This window comes from Belonocnema kinseyi, chromosome 1, assembly GCF_010883055.1.
Source record: "Belonocnema kinseyi isolate 2016_QV_RU_SX_M_011 chromosome 1, B_treatae_v1, whole genome shotgun sequence".
Taxonomy (NCBI): domain Eukaryota; kingdom Metazoa; phylum Arthropoda; class Insecta; order Hymenoptera; family Cynipidae; genus Belonocnema; species Belonocnema kinseyi.
The window spans coordinates 119,770,475-119,782,183 of NC_046657.1; positions in this window are offsets into that span (position 1 = coordinate 119,770,475).

The window sequence follows — 11,709 nt, forward strand, 5'->3', positions numbered from 1 at the left end:
TATGTATATATAATTAATTCCGTTACCGCTTCACTGTAAGATATTCACGAAACAAGATATTATAACATAAAACTTTTTTGGCTGCAAATGACAAAAAGAATATATTTGTTTGAACAGTTATAACTCTTAACCTATGAAGGCGATATGATTATTTCTATCAGGGGCACTTAAACTCTTCCTCTGGCGTCAAATATATGTATTTTGAAATAACTGAACATGAGTCATTTGCTGTAAAAAATAGTTTAATATCTTTTCTTAGAATTACTCGAAATTGCGACTAATGTAATTAAATCCAGAATATATTTTTGCACAATTAACAGGTTCCGAAGTAAAGATACAAACCTCAAAATTAAGGTTTTAGCCTCTTTTTTTAACAAATCGAGGTTCCTTGAATAGTCATAGGTCATGAAACCGCTTTATTAAAAAAACGCGCTTTATCTACTTGATACAGTGAAAATACTTGTTTTCCAACGAGATGCCTGGACGAAGTATTGTATTCCGAAAATATAATAACAGGATAGAAAAAATTCAAAGATTTTCCACAAAAAATTTTCGAAAAATTGTACATTCACCTTTACAGAAAACTAGTGGACACTCTTCTGGGTTCAAACATATCGTAATCAGTAATTCAAATAAGGCAAGGAATCTAATTCAGTACTTTTGAATTTGCGAGATTAGATTCTAGACTGACTAAATTTAAAAGTTCCTTTTTCCGAATATTTTCAATTTCATGTAAGCTTAGAAGCAAACGCGTCTTCTATCACAATTGCTTTTTGTTTACGCAGCTGGCATGTTGAACGGTCAGAAAATGTTTTAAAGGCAATATATAAGAATATTACGATAAAATTATAGAATCACGGTACCCGTGCAGAAATTTCCCCGGTTGACCCTAATACAACAAGATTTCTGGTCGGATCCAAGCCGGGCTACCCCTGGCTGGGTTTCATGGACAGGAACTTGGCGGGAGCCGTTCGGGCTACATTTTTCTCGAATCACGTAGTCCAGGGCCAGCCGGTTACTGGCCGGACCATCCCTAGTTATATCCCATGGTCGGGAGCCGGCTGGACACTGGTCAGGTTAATGTTTTTGTAAGAATTACACATTTTTTAAAAGCCGTGATATTATCAAAGACGTAATTATTGATGCTAGATAAATTATTACTTGAAAATTATAATTTAAAGATTTATTAGATCACTGAAACAAAAATGAGCTTTTCTAAATTCTTTTTTAAAAAAACATTACAATTTTTTCGAATAATTTAACATTTTAAATTAAACTGTTATCGATTCTGCTATGTGCAACAACAGAAATGATGCAATTGTTATAAACTTCTCTATATTCAGACAATGTTTAGCCTGTACAATTCCAAATTTACCGCCATATATAGCGCCTGCTGTGTCTGTCGTCTACATAGACACTCTGTAATTTTCAGTTTCGCACCTGGAACGAGGATGCTCCTTGCACTCACGTCGAGTCGGCTCTTCAAAGTTCGCAAATAAAATCGAGACTCATGGTTAAAATCAACCTTATTTCAGTAATTAGTTTGAAACCCCCACTTAGAGCGTGAATAAATATTATTTTAAATTAAAATATAGTCTTATGTATACAGTCTTTACTTTCTTCCTTCCTAACCTTAAATCACCACGTGGCTTCCAAATTTCTATGAGATTCTATCATTAGGGAATAAAATTCTACTACAATTTTCTTGATAGAATTAGTTCACTTGATTTGATTTTTAAACTTTACCGTAATCTTACGATGAGACTTCAAAGACAAAAAAAGTTAACAATTTCTCGCCTGAAGGAAGATTTCTTAACCACTTTTTGGCCGGATTACGCGACCGGATCCCGGCCGGTATTGAAGCCGGGAACCGACTAGTTTACCGTGACGTTTTTAGCCGGATCGCGGCCGGATTCCACGACCAGCGCCCGGTTCGAAGCGGGGCTATCCGGCTGGGACCCGGCCGGATCCTTGATTGGATTCCTACACGGGTATATATGGTTCCTTTTATTTACGTTATAGAAACCAGGAAAAGAATTGGAAAAGCCACGCTTCTATACTATTAACAATGTTCAAGGACTAACTATGTGATGCAAACTCCTGTTAAAAACAAGAATCCAACGACCAAATTTGGACCACAACGAATAAAAAAAAACCAAAAATCCTATTGTAATCTGAGAAAAAAAAACTTTCGGACAAAAATATAAAAGAGGAAAGAAAAATGAGAAGGCAGCCAACCACATCCCCTTCCTTCTCTTTTTCTTTCTTTCGTCTTTTTTATTTTTATTATCATCCAATTATAATAAAATAACATCAAAAATACAAATTAAAAATAAATAAAACTGCATTACCAACGTTTCGGCAGTCGCAGAGTACCCTAATCAAGGCAAGAAAAATTTAAATCGTAGAAATTGACAGCACCAACGAACAGGTGCTCTCTCTTTGATACCTGAGAATTGAATGAGGGTCAGTAGGCCAATCTGTTCTAAATACAATATAAAGATCTGTCACAATTACATCGGAAATAGAGAAAGTAAAAGAAAAACAGAATTCATGAAACAGCCTCGTTAAATGTAATTTATCATATTAGCATAACTTTTGTTCAACTTATCCAAATCGGTTTTCAAATTAATAGATAACTTTTTTGTTTTTTAATATAAAGCATCTCCATGAATCCCCTTTTTCTCTCATTACTTTCACTATGCAAAATTTGAACATTATCCCAGTCAAACTCATGGCCAACATCAGCAAATGCCTTTATATGTCTGGCAAGAACACTGTTGTAAAAGCGTACCCAACGAACATCACTTTTGTATAGTACATAGTAATGTAATTGTGATAGATATTTATTTTGTTTACAACAGATTGGCCTACTGACCCTCATTCGATTCTCAGGCATCAAAGAGAGAGAACCTGTTCGTGTATGCTGTCAATTTCTACCATTTAAATTTTTCTTGCCTTGATAAAAGTACTGTACGAGTACCGAAACGTTAGTAATGCAATTTTATTTATTTTTAATTTGCATTCTAATGTTATTTTATTGTAATTGGATGATAATAAAAATAAATAAGACGAAAGAAAGAAAAATAGAAGGAAGGGGATGTGGTTGGCTGCCTTCTTATTTTTCTTTCCTCTCTTTTACTTTTGTCCGAAATTTTTTTTCAGATTACAATAGAATTTTTGGTTTTTGTTAGTTCGTTGTGGTCCAAATTTGGTCGTTGGATTCTTGTTTTTAACAGGAGTTTGCATCAATTTGATTATTGGACGTAAAATAGGATTTTTAATTTGGATTTTAATATAATTTAAGTTTCTTACATTTTGACTAAATATGTTTCATAAGTTTTGAAATAAAAAATATTAATTGGTTAGGAACAAAAAATGACTGATATGAAGCAACGATTTAAAAGATTTTCAAAGTTCCTTAACCTATCTGTTAGGAGCCACGCAATGTCTTCAAAAGATGCAAATGATAATATTAAATGCTCTCCTCCTAGGAGACTTTTCCTTAATACATCAGTTTTCACGTGAATGTCATAAACATTTAAAATCAGTCAAGATACCATCTAGATTCTAAATTTAACTTAGGAAACTGTGACTTGATGCCCCACAGGAATCGAAACGAAATTTGTGGCGTCCAAAGCGATAAAATCTTTGCTATTTATTCTTCCTGGTTTGTCGCTTTTTACGAGAAAATGCACTCTCCCTGCGAACAATGTTTTTGTAACAAAAATACGTGAGTTTCAGGCATGCGTTTGGTTTCATTCCAAATAATTAAAGCTTCCTGGCCACCAATTCACCGTAACATGAATATCGTTTCACTGGCTGGGTTTTCGTGCACGATCAAATTTCTCTCTCCCTGACTCTCTCAACTCAGCAGTACTCTAGGTAGAACGTTAAATGCCGATCACCATAAGTAGCTATCGATTTGGATATTGAAATTAGGAATAGAACCGTCATTTTACTGATCGTGATATTTATGATATTTATGATATTTATCAGTGCTCTCGTTTCACTTGATTGCCTACAGATGCTTTTTTGGTCGAATTTAATACTGATGTGATTTAAGAAATTTAGGTTGAAATAACTAATTTAATGCCGATTTTTGTATATTCTTGAAACCTAGTCATCGGCTCATAAGAATAAGTCCTAAAGCAATTATAGATTAGCAGGGTTATTCCGATACAAAAATTAAAGAAACTTATTAAATGGTACACCGATAAAACATGTTATTAAATTTAAAAATTCACTTTCGCGCACGTTTAAAAGCAGATACTACAGTGCATTGTCATATTATTCCGCCAAAGCTAAAAAATAACGATTTTTACATTATTTTGTCCATTTATTGCAATTACTTCAAGCGCACTTGTGTTTTTAAACTTCTTGTTCGCCAGGTTCGCCCGACGAATTAGTACGTTTTTAGCTAGGGAAAAAGTCACCGTTATCGACTGGCTGGGCCAGAGATAAAGAGATAAATTAAAAACTGTATGAACAGTTAGCCTCGGCGCATTGGAGCTATAGTATCTGCTAAAGGTGGTCATACGAAATACTGAATATTAGAAGAAATTAAAAAAACTGAAGCAATCTCAAAATAAAAATGACTTTTAATAAGAATCAGTATTTCGTGTAGCCACCTTTGGCAGATAATAGAGCTTACTGTTCATAGAGTTTTCCATTTTTCTTTTTATCTTTGTGTAATGTTTCCAAGTGTGATTAAGTACCCGAATTATCTCTTGCTTGATTGTAGAAGCGTGCTTACTGACTTCTAATTCATAGAAGTCCCAAACGCACTCGATGGGATTCATATCTGGAGAATTATCCAGCCAGTCGAGAACAATAGCTTTTTTCCCAGCTAAAAAACCTGCTTACTCCTTAGGCGAATCTTGCGAATCTAGCAAATTAGGATTCAAAAAATACAAGTACGCTCAATGTACTTACAATAAATGACCAAAATAATGTGAAAATTGTCATTTATTGGCTTCGGCCTAATAAAATGACTAAGAACTGTATTGATTCAAACAAATATTAAATGAAAGAAAATTGATTTATTACAATTTAAGGGTAATACTATGAATTTTATATGTATAGTATTTTAATTGTCATAACTCAATAAGATCTGCGCCTGAATAAGCGAGAATATTAATCAAATGGTGTTGTACCAAGTAGGAGGGGGTGGAGTGAAGGGAGGAATAAAACTTTTTTAGCACACTTTGACGGCTTCGTTGGCACGAGGAATTTGAACAAGAGTGCCAAAATATCATTAAAATAATTTTATTTTTAATCGAGAATCTATTCTTTGGAGTATTTTGATTCGCTGAATCCAAATTTGAAGTAAAAATCGAGCAATATATAATGACTGATCTAAAATGGCAAACCCTATACTGAAAAAATGTACAATACTGCCTAACTTTTCAACATTTTTATCAATCCATCCGAGACAAATTGCATGTTCAATTATAAAATTATAGTACACTGAAACACATAAGACTTCCAAAATTATATTTTAGGCATAACACCCTTTCTTGAGAGTTTATCACATATATTAAAAATGTGACGGGTGGAATGAACATTTTTTTTTAGGTATTCGCTTCCCAGTGCAAAATCCTAATACTTGGCAATCCTCCTTGCATGCTCTGTCATGAAAAATAGAGTTTTGCGCGAGGCTGGAGAGAGCTTTTCAGTCCTCGTTTTTCCTCGGAAACGCTCGAAAATTGCGAATTCTGAAATAAGTAGGCTTCCGCGAGCATCAAAGAGGCTTTTGAATCATCAATATTTTTGGAACTGATAATTGACTTTTATGAAACTTTGTAGTATTAAGGACCAAACATCTGATACTCTTTTACTGTATTAAGTTCTCACAGCACGAATTTTGCTAAAATGGTTTATTTAGGAGTACTGAAGAAAATTCCAAATTTTCTACAAAATGTACTCCCTCCGTGCTCTGTCAAACCGAGTTTTTCCGATGATTTAAGAGTACTGAGCGAATACGTAGCGAGATTCCAAACAAATATTCAATGTTTCATAAAAGCTCGCTAAAGTTTCTTTAATGCTCGTGGAAGCCTACTTATTTCCGAATTCGCAATTTTCGAGCCTTTTTGAGGAAAAATGAGGACTGTAAAGCTCTCTCCAACCTCGCGCAGAACTCTTTCTTTTCGTGACAGAGCATGCAGGGAGGACTTGTCGAGTATTAGGAGTTCGCCCCGGGTTTGGGCATTTTTTCAATTATAAGATGGAGTATGAATTGTTTTGTAACAACTCTGAAGTCTATATAATAATCATAAACTTGATCAGACAGGTGTTTTCTAAATTGACTATCGTCATACAGCGTTTAGAATCTTAAAAATAATGACTTCGTCATAATTCCTCTTAGGGCATGAAAAAAATATGGGTGGAATCTAAAACAAAAATTATAAAGCCTCCTTAAAAAGTGGGCCTAAAAAAATTGCTTTTTTGAAAATATTGATAAACTCTATAGGGTTGATGGAGCAAACCGCTATCCGAAACGTATGCATTATTACAAATATTTTTTAATAAAATTAAAAATTAAAATTAAAAATATTTTTAAAAATATGTTGAAGCCTTTTGTATGTACTCGTAAAAATTTCGAAGCCGTATTAAAAATACAGGCTTTCTTCTTCTTTTGGAAAATAATATTTAAAAATTTTTATTTGAAAAAAAAATAAAACAAGTTGCTTTAACAAAATGTTTTAAATTATTTTAGAATATACAAAGACAACTCATTCGCATTTTAAAAAGTTTTTCTAAATTTTCTTCTATTGCTAAACTTACCCAAGTTAGTTCTAAACATTTACAATACTGTAATTTAATAGGAAAAGAAAATTTTATATGCGAGTTAGTGTACAAAATCAGTAATCTGGGCAGTAACGGCTGTCAAATTCGCAAGGGGCAAACTAAATCCAAATGGTTGAGTTGTTGAGCGCTATATATTAAGCACATAATCTAAAGGCAATTATACTGAACCGTTCAGCTCGCTTTTTCCCGAAAATATTGTTATTGTTTTTTGTAATTGAAAGTGGAGATTATTTTTTCTCGCTTGAAAGTGGCGCGGGGAGCAAGCGGGGGCTCTACTGTCTTCCCACGTTACTCACCAAGGATCAGTATTTTTCGAATCGACATAACTAACACAGGTTTTCACGATCCAGTAAATAAGTATGAAATAATTTGTTTAGTTTCTTCCCACAATTTTCTATATGAAATGACTGAATTCATACGTGCATTCATTATACAGACACACAAAAAAAGTCAAAGTCCACGGAGGCGACCTTTGGGGTTCTATGTTTTCTGGGTCGCTGATTCCGAATCGTTTGTCGGTTTTTTTAGATCAGATCACTTTCAAGGTCATTTGAAGGTCAAATGAAGAAAATATTGCTGAAAAAATCTGAAAAAATTAAGACATAGGTTTTTTAGCACGCTAAATCCGAATGCGGTGCCGGTTGACCTTCATCAGTTCAAGAGCAAGGTCATTTGAAGGTCAAACCAACAAAATGACATCAAAACAATTTGTAAAAATTTATATATAGGTTTGAGGGTCGCCGAATACAAATCCAAGGTTGATTTGATCATATCTGGTCATATAAAGGTCATCTGAGGTCATTTGAAGGTCTAATTCGGAAAAAGGCTAAAAAAATCTAAGAAAATTCAAATGTAGGTTTTTTAGAATGCTGAATCCGAATCAGGTGCCCGTTGACCTACTCGAGTTTAAGTTCAAGGTAATTTGAAAGTCAAATCAATGAGGTACTGTCGAAAACATGTTTTAAAAAATTAATTTAGAATCATCCTTAGTTTTTCGTCTACATAGAAACTGGAAATATTAATTTATCTTTATCAACATTAGCTGCTGTGAATTTCTCGAAAGTAAGGCAGTTTATTTTCTTATCAATATTAGCTGCTGTAGATTTCTTGAAAGAGAAAGCTTTGTACCCATAAGAATGGTATATCTTTAAAATAGAAGTGGGTCCTTTTTGCCCTAATATGCTAAAAAAGACATTTTTTATAAATGTCCACATGTATTTGCGGTTATGAGTGAATGTTTGCGTGTGGGCATGTGTGGATCTGCGGATGCATGCATGTGCGGATGTGAGGATGTCTGGATGTTTCGATATATGTAATCGATTCTTTTTCACCTGTTGCCTCGACTAGTCGTGTGACGATGACAAACTGCCCCGTAAGGGGATGTGTAGAATAATTCGCTCATACGCTAGTCGGGGTACCGATGCCAGTGGAAGTGCACTGCCTTACAGGGGGTCGACAGGGTGTAAGGATGATGCCGTAGTTTGATCGTCGACGAGTTGACATTGTCCTCGTCAAAGACGAAAAGACCTTTTACTCGGCCCTGGAGAGGTGAAAGGGTTATCACCTCCAGGACGGCGGACTCACCTGCAATCGGACCAGGATCCCTGTCGAGCAGGTTTATATATAAAAATATGGAAAATTTAAACAAACCTTCAACCTCATCTTCTAAACACGTGTGCCCGAAAGATTTTAACGCATTTTCCTTCATATGTGGAACATTTTTTCCGAACAAAAACGATCGACGATCGTTCAAAAAAATTTTCGGAATTTATACAAAGAATGCTTTAATACAGATATAGTTTCGGGAGATTGGGCTCCTGATAGTATTTGCAATATAATAAAAAATGCAGTATAACAAAAAAAATTTACATAATTTTAAATACGCTCAGGTAGGATCAGTTGAAAAAGCCGTTGTGAGAACTCAAACGATTGATGAGGTTGATGTTGATAGTATAGAAAATTTATCAATTGAATCTAAAGATGATGATGACAAAAGCACTGAGACCGATGATAAAAATCAAGATGAATATGAAAGCGATAGCAGTGAAAGCTCTTATGAAGTTTATAAACCAGGTGGAGTAAGCAATAGAATTGATGAAAAATTTACACAGTCCGAACTTAATGATCTCGTAAAAGATTTGGGACTACCTGAAGATGCTGCGGAACATTTAGCTTGAGTTTTAAAAAGTAAAAATTTATTAGAAAAAGGTACGAAGGTAACGTTTTATAGAAAAAGAAATGTGAGTTTTAAGCAGTATTTCGAAGAAAAAGTCTTTAATAAAGAAAAATTAGTGTAGCGTTTAAATTTTAAAGGACTGATGGAAGAACTTAAGCCAAATACTTATAAAGATGATGATTGGAGACTGTTTTTTGACTCATCAAAAAGAAGCTTAAAGGCTGCAATACTTCACAACACAAATCAATATGCCGCAGTATCTGTCGCACACTCTACGGCAATGAAGGAATTCTTCACTAGTCTTAAAAAACTTCTAGAGGCCATTGAATACAAAACAAATAATTGGCTTATATGTGGTGATTTGAAAGTTTCAAGTATGTTGCTAGTACAGCAGTCTGGATTTACAAAGAATGTAATTTTTTATGAGGGATTGTTAATTTTTTCAACTTATTATGAGCTTGTACGTGAATCGATGAAGGTCTATCAAACTCGATATATGGGTTGTTATTTTCATATTTCAATGACCTTGAAAATACTAGATATGGTCAAAATGACCTAGGATTTAGATTGTACGACTCTTAAAACTTATGTATAAATTTATACAAATTTTTTTAAGGTTATTTTGTTGGTTTGACCTTTAAATGACCTTGATCTTGAACTAATGAAGATCAACCGACACCGGATTTGGATTCAGCATGCTAAAAAACCTATGCCTGAATTTTTCCAGATTTTTTCAGAAACCTTTTCTTCATTTGACCTTTAAATGACCTTGAAAGCGATCTGATCTAAAAAAAACCGACAAACTATTCAGAATAAGCGACCCAAAAAACATAGAACACCAAAGGTCGCCTCCGTGGACTTAGACTTTTTTTGTGCCTGTGTTATCAATTGGCGAATTAGCAAAATAAATGTATAGCAACAAAAAGTTTTCAACTGTGAAACGTAAAGGAACCGTCCCGGGACAATTGGATATTTCCTCCGGTAAAATATTTTTCAAAAAAGCAAAGGTCATTCCTGAAGTAAATTTCAGCGAGAAATTCAATGATGACCTTCATTTTGACCTTGAAAATGACCTTCATGGCTTTTTGAAGGACAACTTTGTTTTTTTAAAAAGAAACCCCCTTTTTTATATCTGAAGTCGATAGAGCGGAAAATTCTACGTTCAGGTACGTACATACGTGATAGGTCAATTGTCACGTTCAAGGTCAGTTAGAGGTTATTTGAAATTAACAAAGTTTTCCAAGAGGTCAGTGTAATTCCTGAAGTAAATTTCAACGAGAAATTCATTAGTGAGCTCTGTATTGATCTTGGTTACAGCGTTTTGAATACTGTAAAATCATAAGGAATTTTTTCATTAAAAGTTCCAGGTGTTCTGGTAAGAGTTCTACTCCTCCCCGAAGAGTTATAAAGACCTATAAAGTTTTTCAGTACCTAAGTCAATGCCTAAGGCGATACCATAAGTCCTATACCGTTTTTCTATACGAACATTACGAATCAAAACTCAATTTACGTCATACGAGTACATGCTTACTATCTTTTGCTAAAGGATTATTATAGCGCAAGCTAAACTTTCGAAACGAGAGAGGGTATCTGTATTAATGATGCGTGGTTGGGGAAATCGAGTTGGATCTTATGATCAAGTTCGTTTTCTTTTTAATCGCACTTTTCGTAATGAAGAAGGGTTATCTCCTGTCTCAAAATCAACAATTGAAAGAACTGTAAGGTGCTTTATGAATCAAGATGATGATTATGAATCAGGACCTTCAGAGAACTGGTCGGCCAAAATCTCCAGAATCTAAGAAGATGCTGATGAACATAGCCCAAGCATTTGTTGAAAACCCACACCTTAGTTTACGTCGAGCTAGTGATGAGCGTGACGTTGCTCCTGAGATAGTGCGAAATATTTTAAAAAGCTTTAATTGTCATCCGTACAAAGCTCGTCTGGTACAAGAGCTCAGTGAAGACGATCCTGATCGTCGGGTTGAATTTTGTGAAATTATGATGGACAGAAATGATAGAGATCCTCTTTTCTTGTGCTATAGAAAATTTTCAGACAAATCTACTTTCACTTTAAAAGGTGAAGTTAACAGGCAAAATTTTAGATATTGGTCCGATACAAATCCTGATTGGATGTTGGAGAGTCACACACAATATCCACACAAGATTAATATTTGGGCCTGTATCTTGAATGATACATTGATAGGCCCTTTCTTCATCGATGGTAATATCAATGCCCGTGCATATGAAGAGCTTCTGAGAAACCAAATTTTACCAAGAATAAGGGAGGTTAGAAGCGATAATTTTCAAAATATTTGTTTCTAGCAGGACGGAGCAGTGGCTCATTACGGTAGGGAGGTTCGAGCATATTTGGATACTCAGTTCCCTCAAAGGTGGATTGGAAGAAGGGGTGAAATCGAGTGGCCTGCTAGATCTCCTGATCTGACTCCTCTCGATTATTTTCGTTGGGATTATTTAAAGAGCAATGTATACTTAACGCAACCGCAAAGCTTAGACGAATTGCAGAATCGGATTCTGCATCAAGCTACTTTGATTGATAGGGAGATGATTCGTTATGCTGTAACTCATTTTTACAATCGCATAGCTTTTTGTCAAGAAGCTCAAGGTTTTCAGTTCGAACATCTTAAATGTAGCGTGAGAGGCAAGGGAGGGGAGGTCTCACGGTCGTGGTTGTGGCTGAAATTTTACCGCGATTTCGGTAGGAG